At 44.7% G+C, this 16,494-nt stretch overlaps 1 long non-coding RNA gene across 1 annotated transcript in view; it reads left to right on the forward strand.

The window, feature by feature from the left end:
• The window catches only part of LOC128830874 (uncharacterized), a 29,447-nt gene extending 23,657 nt beyond the window's left edge, over positions 1-5,790 (forward strand). Inside the window, exon 2 of the long non-coding RNA XR_008443706.1 lies at positions 4,901-5,790. This is a non-coding gene — a long non-coding RNA (uncharacterized LOC128830874). The remainder of the gene's footprint in view (positions 1-4,900) is intronic.
• Positions 5,791-16,494: the final 10,704 nt, after the last annotated feature.

The raw sequence follows: 16,494 nt of genomic DNA on the forward strand, positions 1-16,494 counted from the left end.
CGATACTATAATATAAATCCATATTTACTAAGAATAATAATTAGCCCCTCAAGGGATCAGACCCTTAGCATCTGAATTGAAGCTACATCAACCATGGCTTTCACCTTTTGCGCTCCTTCCTCTCTTGTGCTTTAATGTTCCTTTTTTATCAATTTTCCCCCTCCGCTGCAGTGCGTGGCTATGAAGTGTTGGAACAGAACTAGTACGGAAAGTATTTTCTAGTGTATCTGGAGACTAGCATCACTTCACCTGAAAAGCTAAAATTAAAATCCTATGATAATGAAAGCTACTATAATCCCGGGGGAACCACATACCAAACATTAGCAGAAAACACCTTCTTAGGCATGCAAGGAAAATCATAAGGGAGAAGAGCATCTGTTATTAACATCTGAGTGCAAATTCTTTCCGCCTGTCATGGGCAGAGAGTCAAAAACCCTTCATCTTCTGCACAGCACTCAAGAAGCTGTACCTATAGAGGACATTGTAAATTACATTAAGTGACTTTCCAACATGGCCCGTATAGATGATATTTCAAAATCTCCCATTCGCCAGTGCTAGAAAGGCAACTGGGGATGGTGGTTCAACTGACCAGGTTACATATTCCAGCAAGCGAGACAGAGCTGTGGAAGGGTCTAATTTCCAGAGCAAAAATACGTCTCGAAGCAGATAAGATGACTTATCAGAGCAAATGCAGCTGGCATATGGAGAGAAAAGCTAGACGCAAAGGAGTAGAAATAAACCACCTTACCAACAAAAATGGCCTTTGGTCAGAGACCGTGAACTAGAAGTTTGACAAATGTATTCATTGAGAGGCAGTGTGGTCCAATGGACAGGGCACTGGACTGGGATTCTGGAGCAGGGTTCTGCCACTAACCTGCTGAATGAGTTTGTGCCTGTTTCTCCTCCCACCTTTTGTCTGCCTTGTCTATTTACTTCTCAGGGCAGGGGCTGTCGCTCCCTATGTGTTTGTACAGAGCCTAGCAAATGGGGCCTCGATCTCAGTTGGGGCTTTTAGGTTCTCTGGTAATATAAATAATAGCACTATTCTGTGTTTGCTGGAGGCGGTTCCCAGCAGTCCTAGCAAAAGAAAGGCCTGAACTCACTTCTCCTTTGGAGCCCTGCAGAACACCATGAACCCTCCCTGCAATAAGACAAGGAGATGAAATAACAAAGCATTGACAGCAGCTCAACAAAACTCTAGGCAAAAAAGCCCTGCAAACTTTAACTCCCCCAGAAATTCGTAATCAAAGGGTACAGAAGGCAGTGAACTTCTGTTCCAGAATCTATAGTCTAGTGTTTGTTTGGTAGTTACAGCACTGCTAACCCCAAGCATTCAAAAAACCCTAATCAGGTCCCCAAAAATCACGAGTGGCTTAAAAATATCAGGATAAAAAAAAAAAAAAAATCATTAGTGGGGGGGGGGGGTATTTGCCTTCTAGTCTTTCAACCTCTAGGGTTTATGTTTTCAAGCTTTTCTCTGCAACCAGGATTAAATATGGACTTAATTGTTTTAAATGGCAGCTGAGATTCTCACACCATCCCATGACTCCAGGAGTGGGGACTTCAAGGAAAATTCAATATACCATGAGATCTGTGATGAAACTGCGAATTGGCAACACAGTAGTTAGTAAAGTTTGCAAACGCGTTTCAATAACTGTCCCTTTCCTGCTTGTAACTATAGAAAAAATTATATTTATATCTATATTTAGGATACGTGTTTGTTATGCTTTTATTCAAGCACAAAAGTGAAATTTTTAGGGGGTGGGAAAGGAAGATGACGTCTATTTATCTATCTATAGCCGGGGTTCTCAAACTGGGCATTGGGACCTCTCAGGGGGTTGTGAGGTTATGTGGGGGGGTCACAAGCTGTCAGCCTCCACCCCAAACCCTGCTTTGCCTCCAGCATTTATAATGGTGTTAAATATATAAAAAAATGTTTTTAATTTATAAGGGGGGGGTCGCACTCAGAGGCTTGCTATGTGAAAGGGGTCACCAGGACAAAGGTTTGAGAACCACTGATCTATAGAGCTGGGCAAAATGTTCTGGACTAATAGATCATTCAATGAAAAATGCAGTTTTGGTCGAGCCGAAATGATTCACAAATGTGATGTGAATCGTTTTGGCCATTCACAAAGCAGAGACGAAGGAAGGGGGGCTGCTGTTCTATGTCCTAACCCTCTGTGGTTAGTGTACTCACCTGGGATTTGGGAGACTCTGGAAAAGGCCTGAAATGGACTTTTTTCAATTCACCAAAAATTCCAAAAAAAATCTGATTCAATTTGAACCATTTTCCCCCCCAAGAATTGCCACCGAACTGAAAAATCAATTATTTGACCAGCTCTAGACTATCTAAGGTACTTATCTGACCTGTATTACTGTAGTATCTGAGGGCCTCACAATCTTTAATGTATTTATCCTCACAACACCCTTGTAAGGTAGGGCAGTGCTGTTATCCCCATTGTACAGATGGGGACTGAGGCACAGAGAGACTATAGAGGCCAGATTTTTAAAGGTATTTAGGCATTTAAAGATGTACATAGGCACCTCGTGAGGTTTTCAACATTTTCATTAATGACTTGGATAATGCAGTAAAAAGTATTCTTATAAAATGTACGGATGACTCCACGCTGGGAGGGGTTGCAAGCACTTTTGATGGCAGGACTAGAATTCAGAACAACCTTGACAAATTGGAAAATTATCAACACGAACAATCAACAAGATGAAAATCAATAAAGGCAAGTGCAAAATATTTCACTCAGGAAGGAAAAATCAGACACACAAGAACAAAACGGGGAATAACTGGCTAGGTGGTAGTATTGCTGATAAGGATCTGGGAGTTATAGTGGATCACAAATGGAATATGAGTCAACCACGCGATGCAACTGCTGAAAAGGCTATCATCATTGTGGGGTGTGTTAACAGGACTGTTGAATGTAAGACATGGGACGTAATTGTCAGCAATATTCGGCACTGGTGAGGCCTCAGTTGGAGTACTGTGTCCAATTTTGGGACCCACACTTTAGGGAAGATATGGACAAATTGAAGGGAGTCCAGAAGAGAGCAACAAAAATGATAGAAGATTTAGAAAACCTGACTTCTGAGGAAAGTTAAAATAACTTGCAGTGTTAAGACTTGAGAAAAGAAGGCTGGGGGGGACCTACTAACAGGCTTCCTATGTGTCAAGGGCTGTTATAAAGAGGACTGTGTCAATTGTTCTCCAAGTCCACTGGAGATAGGACAAGAAGTGATGGGGCTTAATCTGCAGCAAGGGAGATTTATGTTAGCTATCAGGAAAAGTTTTTAACTATAAGGATCGGTAAGATCTGGAACAGGCTTCCAAGGGAGGTTGTGGAATCTCCATAATTGAAGGTTTTAAGAACAAGCTGGACAAACACCTGTCAGGGATGGTCTAGGTTTCTTTGGTCCTATCTCTACACAGGGGGCTGGACCAGATGACCTCTTGAGGTCCCTTCCAGCCTGACATTTCTATGATCCTGTAAGATGGTGAGTGTGTCAGGATCCTTACATCTGTGCAAATCTCCATGGCCTTTAACAGGACTCTAATGAGCACCGGGGTCTGCCTATGCAAATCCATTTGCAGGATTGAGCCCCAAGTCATTAAAAACCATTAGCTGTTCCCATATCAGTTTACCAGAAGGTTTCTGAAATGTATTCAGTGCGCTAGCAATTCTGTCTTTACAACAAAACACAAGCTAGAGCTGGTCAGAACTGGTCAAACAAAAATGGTTTGCACTGAACTTTGGCCTGTCAAATAATGGATTTTTTTTTTTTTTTTTTGGTTTTGCAAAACTTTTGTTTGTTTGAATGTTTTGTTCTTCAAAAACAATTCAATGGAAAATTGAGCCTTGAGTCTATTTGTTTTGTGACAGACAGGCAGACTGACAGATTAGAACCACCTTATTTTTCATATTGCCACAGTGTAACTTTTGATTGCTTACGTAGTGGGTTTCTTCTCCCCCAACTTGGAACATTAGGTTTTCAAATGATTGAGATTACAAAAGAGAAACGTTCTGTAAAGAAGTTCTGCAGAAAAACAGGTGAAACGAAACACAGCAGGATGGACAATGCTTTTGACTTTGCCAAAACACCCATAGAAATGATTTCCTCCACATTTTTCACAATAAGCTCTTTTAAAAAAAAAAAAAAAAAAAAAGGAGGAGACCTCAACAGAATCTCTCTGTTCAGGATATAAAGAACTCAGATGCTATGGGGAGCTGTTCAAAGGTTCTCAGAATTGGCTTAACTGTTCCCATTTGAAGTCAATGTCCCCCCCCGACCACTTCTGAATATCCCGCCCTATATGACCTCCCCCTCAAAACTATCCCTCAATGCAGAAGAGCCAGATTCTGATTCCCAAGCACACGTGACTAACACCTTACTCCATGAATAGTCCCATTAAAATCAATGAGGTAATTTACAGAGTTTGGCCCAGATCCTCAAAGGTGTTTAGGCCATGTCAAAGGGAGTTGGGTGCCTAAATGCCTGGGAGGATCTGGGCCTTAGATGCTACTCAACATGAGTAAAGGATCAGAATCTGGCCCTGAGAAAAGAGATGGACCCGATCATCTGGGAATCAGAAACATCTGCAGCTCTGGGGGCCTCAAATGTCCCAGACACATACACCGGACATTGTACTGTACCGCACCTTCGAAAACTAACAGCCAGCAGCATGTGGTGGAAAATGATTCCATCCTTGATAGGAAAACCTTTCACATCCATCAGCAAGGTTTTCTATATAATGTGACCAGCAGAAAAATGGGCCAATTATTTCCCCTCTCTTATTTGTGGTTTTCCACCTGACTTGTGGCTCTGAAGGTCATTCCTGGTTTTTTTGTAAGTATCAATTTGTTTCCCTTTTCTTTCTCTCTTTCCTTCCTAGGCGTTGGCTCTGGATGATGAACTAGACACTGCGGTCAAAATTGCACATTCAGTCTTGCAAAAACCAGAGGCGAGCAAAACTGGAGATGCACTGGATTGGCTCAGACATGTGCAGACGTAAGAAGGCCTTGGGAAGCCTCCAGTGACCTATGGGGAATTTACCACCTTCCATTATGGAGTTCAAACTCATTTATCATAATGCCCACAAGACATCGACTGGAAAGAACTCTGCCATAGACTAGGAAATCTGTGTGTGATCACTGCAGGCTGAAGGGAGGTTCAAATCTGGAAAAGGGCCTCCTTGTTCATTGTCCATCAAAGATGATGGTGTAGTCAATTGGTCTGGGCCTAGAGCACTGCTGTCTCAGTCCTTGCAGTTACTTCGTGGTCTCTACTCCATGAAGCAAGGAGGGGGACGGTTGCCCTAAGAGGAAGAATGGTCATATGGTTATGGTAATAGATTGGGAAGAAGGAGAAAGGGATTCTGTTGCTGTTTCTATAGGACACGTCCTACTTTGGGTTTGAGTCCCACCTCTGTCACATCTTTCCTATGTGCCCTGGGGCAAGTCACTTTATGTCTCTGTGCCTCCACTCCCAGGCTGCAAAATGGGGATAACAGTGGTTCCCACTCCTGCGAGCATTGTCCAATAAGTTATCCCGGTTTGTGAGGTTGTCTAGTGAGGGGTGCCATAGAGGATGAGGCTGCTCAGAAAGGAAACAATTCCATATGTAGGAAAGGATGTGGAGGGTGCATAACCGAACAATGAGGATAGACCAATATCGAACACCTGCCTTATTCTCTAAGCATCGTCTGCCCTTTGCACTAAATGAGGCTGGGGTCCTGTGGAATAAGTAACCAGATCCTGTAAATAAAGACTATCATAAATGATATGCACAAGAGGGTGACCTTTAATATTTGCCATGTCTTTGCCTTTTGAATGCAATCTTAATGTTTTAAATGTCATTTTTTCACGTGGAAAATATATTGATTTGTGCACCATGGGCTCAGTGCCACCCCTATTTCCCAGATTTTAAGTGTCAGTATTGCCAGGTATCCAGACTACTCCAGGTATTCAGTGTTCCTTCTTAATGGGTGGGGAAGGTTTTGTAACCTGGCAATAATCCACCTAAGCCAAGTTCCAGCTATCATGTTCCTACAGAAGTCTCCTTGAAAGATGCTGTATGTGAAATCAGTGAAAAGCAACAGAGGGTCCTGTGGCACCTTTGAGACTAACAGAAGTATAGGGAGCATAAGCTTTCGTGGCATCTGAAGAAGTGAGGTTCTTACCCACGAAAGCTTATGCTCCCAATACTTCTGTTAGTCTCAAAGGTGCCACAGGACCCTCTGTTGCTTTTTACAGATTCAGACTAACACGGCTATCCCTCTGATACTTGAGAAATCAGTGGTCTCAGTTCTGGGCAACTGCACCTATACGCCCCCTCTGTGATACAGCAAGGGCACCTACTCTAACCACCCAGCTTCTCAGCTATCCCCTCGCTAGGGTGGAAACCTGCATCTCTCTCCCTCCAGACCAGATGTGATGTCCCAGATCTGGGAGTCCCCAGAGAGCAGCTGCATCCTGGCCTCTACCCAAAGTCTTCTGAAAGCTAAGAGGCCGAGTAGCTAGTACAACTATACCTCAGCCAAGGCATGACCCTTGGGAGCCCTGATTGGAGGATTGCCCGGCTCCACTGATTGGTCCAACCGTGCTATTTAAGCCAGGAGGCGGCACAGGAAAATTTGTCCAAGCAACAAGGTGATTTCCCATTGTGGCTGCATTGGACCCTGCATGTGCCCTACTGCTGCACCCCACGCTGTTCCTGATTCCTGCTCCACTCCGGAGTCCTGCCTCACCCCTGCCTTCACTTCTGTTCCCACCATGCTTGATCCTCGCCTCTCCTCCAGTTCCTGCCCTTACCCCTCACCTCCAGTTACCAGTCTTGGCTCCGACCCCGGTCTCCACTGACTCTGGCTTGACGCTTGGCTCCGGCATTTGGTATCTGACCTCGGCTCTGACCTGCAGCTTCGATTCCGGGTTCTGATTCTGGCTCGACCCCTGGTTCTGGTAATTGGCAGTGGAACTAGTGCTGACGCTTGGCTTTGTTCACCAGCCTGGATATCTGCTCTGCCCACTCGACCTGACTCCTGCTCTGACCACTAGGCCTGACCATCTACGTCCTCATCCATAACAGCAGCGTTTCTCCAGGCTGCACAGTTCCCTGCCTACACCATGAATTCAACAGCAAGTCAGCTGTTTCTCCTCAGAGGCTACAAATAGGGTAATTGCCCAGAGGTACAGGATACCACACAACTCCTTCTAAGCAAGCACATTGATTCTTAAGGTAAAAGCATTGCAGAGAAAACATATTAAAACAATAACAGAACCTACACACAAGCTGATAAGCTTACCAGAGATCACTTCAACTCCAGAAGGAGCTCTGGTAGAAGTCTGTCCTTCAAACCCCACATGAGTTTTTCTGTGGTTACACGTTCATAACAGCTGTTGCTCAGAACAAGAACCCCATGAATCGGAGAGTCATTCCTTTATACACGTTGGGTCTTTGATCTGCAGAGACAACGCCAGACAATGGTCCTTACCTCAGGGCAAAGCTTCAAAAGGTTGGGTCTTTGCATAATCGGTGGTCGTCATTTGCATTCCCCTCCCCTCAGGTATTTGCTAGGAACCCCACATAACTTTGGGAGGCTCATTGTTTAAATTAGTCCTTTGATGCTCATAACACTTTCCAAGGGTTACTTTGGCTATGTCTTCCCCCGAGAAAAGTTAAGAACATAGGACGGCCATAGTGGGTCAGACCAGCAGTCCATCTAGCTCAGTATCCTGTCTTCCGACAGTGGCCAATGCCAGGTGCCCCAGAGGGAATGAACAGAATGGGTAACCATCAAGTGATCCATCCCCTGTTGTCCCTAGCTTCTGTTTGCCATCCTGGCTAATAGCCGTTGATGGACTTATCCTCCGTTAATTTATCTAGTTCTTTTTTTAACCCTGTTATAGTTTTGACCTTCACATCATCCCCTGGCAAAGAGTTCCACAGGTTGACTTTTGTTTGTTTTACACCTGCTACCTATTAATTTCATTGGTTCTTGTGTTATGTAAAGGAGTAAATAACACTTCCTTATTCACTTTCTACACACCAGTCAAGAATTTATAGACCAAGTTACATACAATCCCACAATAACACATACACTTTATTATTAATACAATGGATACTGAAGATACTTAATTTAATAAGGTAATAAGATTTTTCAAGGCCATTGCCGTATCTTTCACACCAGGGTTTAAAGGAAGTGAGGTGGGAAGGGAAATGTCAGAATGGAATGCTGGGAATTCATGTGCCAGTGTCATAGAGTTTAAGTTCAGAAGGGACCATTCCATCATCTAGTTTGACCTCCTGTATCTCACAGGCCACAACCACCACCTAGCACCTGAACACTAAACCCAACTGAGTGAGTGTTAGCAGAATTCTGGGGCCTTCCAATTTGGCTTCCCAGTGGAGGAGAAATCAGTGACATAGAGGGTGGGTATATTCTAAGTGTAACTTGCTTTACACACACACACACCAGTTCTGAAATGAGACGGTCAAACAGCACACCGGGCAACCCCTTCTTCTAGGAATCTCAGTCCAACACCAATGTCCAGTGAGCAACTCTGCCTCAAGAAATATTCAGAGCAGAGCCCAAGGCAGAGACCGAAGTTTCCCACCACTCCATCTCTCCCAAAGCTGCCGAGTCTAGGCAAATCTACGTGTAACCCAAAATCCAACACCTCCACCTCATGGCTTCGCAAGAGTCAAAACTTCTTTGCACATGAAGAAAAAGAAATTGGAAGATTGTGTAACAGCGCCACCCACTGACACCTGCCACAACACACAGAAATTCTATCACTGCTCTCCACTCTCTTGAATTTCTTCCATTTATTTTAATTTTGCCTGGTAAATAAATCAGGTGAGCCAATGAACAACTCCTAATATTTTTGCGAAGTAACACTGTGTTAATACAGCCACCTTTCAACACAAACCCTTCTCCTGGGAACTAGTTTTGCATTGAGTCGAACAATACATGAGAATCTCGTTAAATACCAGGAATACAGGAGTCTTTGCTAAGTGAGTGGAATGTCTTTCAGGGACCATATATTTTGATTTCCCCGCCTTACGTAGACAGGTGCCAAAAAGTTGCATGAAGTTTGAGGAAAGAAGAAATGAAAAATAAACTCAGAAGAATGGTTGTTAAAGGGAAGGATGACCTTGCGGTTAAGGCATTAACTTGGGAATCAGGAAATCTGGGTTCAGTTCCTGGCTCTGGCATTGGCTTGTTGAGAGAGTTTGGACACGTCAATTCAACTTTCTGTCTCTCAGCTCGTCCTCTGTAAAATAGAGATGATTATTGTTTATATTGCAATAGCACCTAGAGGCCTCAACTGATATTGATGCTCCATTATGCTAGGTACTGTCCAAACACATAGTAAGAGAATTTCTGTCCCATACAGAATCTAAATAGACAAGGGATGTCCTATGACCCCCACTTTACTGATGGGAAACTGGGGCACAAAGTTCTTGTGGAAGATCGCACAAGGCGTCTGTGGCAAAGCTAGGAATTGAAATCAGCTCTCTAGAGCCATAGTTACTTCACGTATAAGCCCATCCTTCTTCTCCCAGCAGTTAATACTTTCCTACCTCATTGGGGTGTTTGTGAAGCTTTGAGTTGATACAGTGAGATCATTGGGTGGGAAGTAGTATATAAATGCCAAGGACAGTATAAGTCAGATCCTGAAATTATAAGCAATAAGCAACAAATGACTAAACTGTTTAGGATTTTAGCTATCTTTCCATTCATTGTATGAGTTGCAATACCCATATATCTTTGCCCAAACCGTCAGAGTAGGCAGTACACACTAATTAGTCTTCAACAAAAATTAGCTGGCTAATAACACAAGTTCCAACTTGGGGAAACAGTGTTTGAAGGTTTAAAAACAAAACAAAAACAACCTCCCCTCCCCCAACCTAGCGAATACAGGAATTTAAAATAGCACCAGGTGATGACTTTACATGATCAGTCGCTTGTGGCACAAACATCACCAGATTTCAGGTGCCGGTTATAGCTATATATATCTATGTGGGAAAATGGAGAATTGAATTGATGCCCTTGGTAGCACATGGCTATGGCAGAATTTACCATCAATGAACATCCTCTAGCAAGTGGTGAGGATACAGAGCTGGGGGACTCAGGAATCCCTGTCATTTATTTTCTTTCCTCCTCTCTCTTCTTCTTCCTTTCATCTAGTCTTTGTGTCTGAGGAAGGAAAAACCAGATGAGAAGTGGCATCTAACACATGAGATGTGCCATGGCCATGGAGGCTGGACTCCATGCTTCCAAGAGGAGAGTATGAAGGCTGAGGGTAAGAAACAGTTCTTAGCTCTTCTGTGACTCACAGAGTTCCTTGTTTCCTGTCACAGAGCCACAATACAGTCTGAGAGATGTAGTTCTTCATTACAGGACAGGAAGGACGGAATTATGGACAAAAGTACAACACACAGCGTCTGATTCTCATTCACACTAACACCATTTGCAATCATAACTGTTAATCCCATGCTACACAAACAACTGAACATATTTCAAGGCAGGTCTACTCTCGAAGCACTACATTGGCGCAGTTGCAGAGATGCTGCTGTAGCGCGTCTGGTGAAGACGCTCTGTGCCGATCAGAGAGCGCTCTCCCATTGGCATAATGACTCCACCTCCGCGAGAGGCGGAAGTTATGTTGTCGGGAGAGCATCTCCCACCAACATAGCGTGGATGTGGACAGCGCTTAGGTCGCTGTAACTTGCGTCGCTTGTGGGTGTCTTTTTCACACCCCTGAGGGACGCAAGTTACTGCGACGTAAGCGGTAGTGTAGACCTACCCTAAGTTCACAGTAGAGAGCTGGAACGTATTAAAATCAGCTCTGAACTGGAATCTCCTTCTCAAGTCTATGATGGAAAAATAGATTTGCAGCAGTATCACTTCCAATGGTCATGAAAGGTGTGCATGTCTGTCTGTCTCCTGGGAAGCGTCTAGTCAGATATGCTGAGTCCCAAGAAATGAAAGAACTAAAACATAGATTCTAAGGCCAGAAGGGACCACTGTGATCATCTAGTCTGACCTCGGGTATAATACAGGCCATAGGACTTCCCTGAATTAATTCCTCCTTGAGCTGGAGCAGATCTTTTAGAAAAAAAACACCCAATCTTGATTTTAAAATTGCCAGTGATGGAGAATGTGCTGCAGTTCTTGGTAAGTTGTTCCAATGGTTAATTACCCCCACCTGTTAAAAATTTACACTTTATTTTCAGTCTGAATTTGTCGAACTTCGGCTTTCGCAGTCAGTCTGGAATAACCCAAGAAGAGGATCAAAACTGGCTGGCACTGAAGTCTGCTGAGTTAGTTGTGGGCTTCCCCAATCTGGAGACCTAGATTCTAAGCCTGGGGCGGCACTGACACGCTTTTGGATGAGGGGCAAATTGCGCAGATCAACATTTTCAAACTTGGGTGTCCAAATTTAGACACCCCTCTAAGGGGGCTGATTTTCAGAGCTGGTCCTCTGAAAGCATCCGTTGGAACAGGTGGTGGATTCTTCATCACTTGGAGTCTTTCAACCATACTTCTTGATTCTGATGCTAGATGCCTTTCTAAGAGAGACACTCTAGCAACAAAGTTATGCGCTACTTCCAGGAATTACTTGGGAAACTCTGAGTTATACTGGAAGTCAGGCTTAAGAATCACAGTGGTCCCTTCTAGCCTTAAAACTGATGAGTCTGTGACAAACCAGAACATTTATTCAGACAACTGACTATGAATTTAGATGCCTCACTTTAGGCACCGCCTGTGAGGATCCACAGGTCTTGAACCTGGGCCCTCAGGCCACTGCTGCATCCCCAACACCACCCGATGTCTCTACTAGTGACCAGAGAATTAGGAGCCCTAAGGCCTTACTCTCCCCACCCACAGGGACCTGACTGGAGGGGCTCCAAGGCCTCTGATTGGGCCGGGTACATAATTTAAGCCAGAAGGAGACACAGGAAGTTGTCTGTGCAGCAAGGTGGATACTGCCTTACTGATGCTACAGACCCTGGCATTCATTATCTGATCCCTGGTTCCAGTCCCTCAACCCTGCCACCCTGGTTTCTGACTGCCCCGACCCTAGCCTACAGCTCTTTGGTGGCCGACTCAGCACTGACCTTCAACTTCAGCTCATTTCCTGATGACCTTGGCTCCTGACCTGCCCATTGGCCTCTGGATCCCGAACACCGTCCTGACCACCAGGCCAGACAGAGCACCCACGTCTGGCCTCCCACAGACCCCAACTCCCCTCAATCTCTCTGTGCCTTGGTTACACCATCTGTAGAAAGGAGACCACACCTTTGAAAAGTGCTCTGAGACGTGCAGCTGAAAGCTGCTATATTAACTGCCATTCATAGGGCAGTGGCACCTACAAGGCTCAGTCAAGGAGCAGAGCCCCATTGTGCTAAGCACTGTACATACATACACACACCCCCACAAGAAATACAACGTATATTTGTACATTAAAAAAATTACAAGTTTGTGGTTTGGTTTGGTTTTTAACTAGACCTTACAGGCAAGGGGATGGTCATTCCTACAGCAGTCTAATGGATTCATTTCATAAGGAGTATTAGGGCCTGAAAGTTATTTTATTCAACACTGTTCCTTTTTCTGCCTCTGGCACATGGAGAGTTGGCAAGGCTGTAAGCGCTGAACGGAGGTGCCGTAATGGAAGGGAGACCTTGGCATCGCTACCTACCCGCAATTACCTTCCCTGTCTCTATCTGTGACTTCATGGCCGTAAACAACGTTCACCACCATATAAAGCATTAAATTAAAAACACATGCAACGTGGAACAAATCAGAACATTTCCGAGTAGGCTTCCCTCCCCCCACCACCCTCAAAACCGTCAGTCAACAGGACTACAGAATTAATTCTTCACAGACGCTCACACACTACGCTGATAGCCTCTTCGCTGCTCTAGATCAGTCCCACTCCAATAAACGTTCATTTTCTAAACCCCCAGGTGCCGCCTGTGGACATGCTTAGGACAGAATGCTCAACTGAGGAACTGAAGGATAGTCTCAGCATTAAAGGTAGAAAAGATGGTCTAGTGGGCAGGGCACTAGAATAGGCTGCAAAGGACCTCAGTTCATTTCCTCACTAAGCCTGATCTTTGGCAAGTCACTTGAACTATTATGTGCCGCCCTTTGACCTTCTGTAAAATGGGGATACTGGCTTCCCTATCTCACAGACTGTGGTCGGTGAGGATAATACCCATACATGGTTTCAAGGCCCACAGACACAATGCTCATGTAAGTACAAAGATAGGTCCTGCCTTAATTGTGTTATGGAAGCACGTACTCAAATGAGATTATTAATCTGTATTACCACAGCTTTTAGGAGCCCCTGGTCAAAGACCATCGTGCTAGGCGCTGTACATGCAAAACAAAAAGCCCCAAGGAGCTTACAGACTAAATATAAGACAAGGGACAACAGATGGATACAGGCGGATGGGGGAGTATAAGGAAATGATGAGACAATATTGAACAGCATGACAGGCAGTGTTCTCTGCACACCACCAACCCAACCACCGACAAGTTTTTCGTAGGCTCCATTTTACTGGGCACTGCACAGTCCCATAGTAAGAGATCATGAGCTCTTCTGAGCAGAGACTGCCACTTTCTGCGCCGGTGACTGGTCATAAGCAACTCACCCAAGATCACACATGGAATCTCTGACAGTCAGAAATTAAATCCAGATCACCCATGTCCCAGTCCAATACCTTAACCACAAAATCATCCTTCCTCACTCCCAGCCTCTGACCTTCTCTGAAGCAATCCAAGCCCTTCCCCACTTTCCCATTAGACACCAAGGCTTCCTCCCCTTCCCCTCAATGTCTCAAGACTCCTTTCTGCCTCAATTTCCTCCTTGAGCTCCTGCCATGACCCACTTCCCTAAAGCTTCTCTAGACAGAGTGTGGTCAGGAACCAGCCGCAAAGGAACTAGGACAAACTGGAATTTAAGATTAACTCTGCTTCCCCGCTATGGGAAATACTCCCTCATTGCAGGGGATACCCCTACACCCCCTTCCATTCATTACTTAAACCTTTAAGGTAACATCTTGATGGTTCAATGGCCAGCAGATAAGCTGTTATCTGAAAGGTTGGCGGGGGGGGGAAACGGACCGGTTTCCAGCAGCACAACTATTTCCTCTTGTAGGCGCTCAGATACCACAACATGGAGACGTCACCCCATCTGGAGAGGACACACGTCCAGTTTGGACTGTTACACCATTAAGCAAACGCTGCTCCACTTAAAACAGGAGGCAGGTTAGCTGCAGCGTGAACCCAGGCTCACATTCCGTCTCCGGCGCCCTAGACCTCTCACAGCTGCACTCATGGCAAACTGGGCTCTGAGAAAGCACCTACCAGCCTTGTTCACGCTGGGCTCGTGAGCAACGTTACTACGGTCAAGAGAGCAGCCTGATGGATGAAACCCAGCAGATCATTTGTGTGGAATTGACAGCTTCTGTCCACATCGTTAAGGGAACATTGAAACAACCCTGCTAGAGCAGAGAAACCATGCGCCCGGTCCAGACCCACTAGTACCCAGGCCTCGTGAGCTAGGCTAGCCAAGAGCTTTTACTTTACAAACACTAGCGGTTGAACTTACGATTAGGCCAAGTTACAAAATTATTTTTCTCCACCAGGCTGAGGTTTGACATAATCCACACACACGGCGGAAAGCAAGCGATGCTGCTGCCACGTTTTGCTATATTAAAAATGAATCAGGACAGTGATTTCAGCCAGTGCATCTCATAGCCAATGTTACCATACGCAGCCTTAACAGCTGTGGGCAGACTTACTCCGTTTCCTTCTACGGAGAACAACTTGGTGTTCTCAGAGCGGGTAGCCTTGGAGACACAGCGAGCTGTTGTGAGGCTCTAATTAACTGCTTGCAAAACTCCTTGCGATCCCCAGATTATAAGTGTACAGTGCTGTGCTTATTACTGTAACATTTCATTGATTCCATAGAAGTAAAATTAGTTTCTACATGAAAGCCGCAGGGTGTGGATATATCCAGAAATCACTCAGTATGCCCAGGAACTTGAAAGCGGACTATTTATGCACCATGCAATTGTGTAGTGTTCGAAACGTGGTTTTAAAACCCGGCCGAAATAATACAGACTCTTTTTGAGACTGGAACCCTTATGGTTCAATTATTGTTCTCTATTTAGATTAGGGATTTGGGCTCCATCGTGTTTGGCATTGTACACTTAATAATAAAGTGTGTCTGGCCCAAATAGCTTACAATCTAGACATATAAGGCACAACTTTTTAGAAATAATGTTTTAGACTATGTACAAAGGTTATTTCACTGAAGAATAAAAAAAAAAAAAAATTCTTATATGCACTGGATAGCCCAGTGGATTGAGCATTGGCCCGCTAAACCCAGGGTTGTGAGCTCAATCCTTGAGGGGGCCACTTAGGGATCTGGGGCAAAAAAATCTGTCTAGGGATTATTGGTCCTGCTTTGAGCAGGGGGTTGGACTAGATGATCTCCTGAGCAGGGCCGGCTCTAGCATTTCTGCCGCCCCATGCAAAAAAAAAAAAAAAAAAAGAAAAAGAAAAAAAGCCGCGATCGGCGGCTGCAGTTTAGCGGCAGGTCCTTCGCTCCTAGAGGGAGTGAGGGACCTGCCGCCGGAGGTGCCGCCCCTCTCCCTTGGCCGCCCCAAGCACCTACTTGCTAAGCTGGTGCCTGGAGCCGGCCTTGTTCCCGAAGTCCCTTCCAACCCTGATATTCTACTATTCTAATTTTTGAAAAAACAATATTTATGTCCAACATAAAAGACCTCTCTCACTGCTGGCAATGATAGAAGCTCAAGCGGTTCTTTTGTTGTTAGGGTAGCAGAACCTGATCAATAGAAGATACTGTTCAAATAATTGAAAATTTGAGTACTGAGGCAGTTCTCTAGCCCACGGTCTAAGTATTCAAGAAGGTTCTGGGCATTACATCTGGGCAGAGCCTGCTTCTGGGACAGAATATTTGTTTATATTTTTTATATATATGAGAGAGAGAGAGAGCGTGAGCGCAGATTCCCCCCACAACTCCTTTGGATGGTCAGAAAGTGACGACGGCTGAACTCTGTATGGATTGTGGTTCATTGTCAGGTATTTTTGCTGTTCTTTGGGTAGGAAGGAAGAGACCTGCAGTAAAGTAAAAGCCTGAGGGTGTCTGAACAAGCTTGAGTGTTGCTTTAGGTATTACTAAGAAAGGTAGGAACTAGAGATTTCCAAACTGTGGTCTAAAGACAGCTGTGATACACAGAGCATTTGCAGGTGGTTGGAAGAGAGCTACTGCAAGGATGGAATTGAAATGCAGAACATGAGAAGAGTGTGATTGTCTCATTTGGAAGAAAGTCAACACATTTATTGCACTAAAGAGACCTAAATATACATCAATTACTTTCCCATGTAAGCAATCACTGTAGTTGCCACAGAGATGTTACGTGATTACAAGTGGGAGGGGAGGTGGC

The sequence above is a fragment of the Malaclemys terrapin genome, chromosome 2, assembly GCF_027887155.1.
Source record: "Malaclemys terrapin pileata isolate rMalTer1 chromosome 2, rMalTer1.hap1, whole genome shotgun sequence".
NCBI classification, from domain to species: Eukaryota; Metazoa; Chordata; order Testudines; family Emydidae; genus Malaclemys; species Malaclemys terrapin.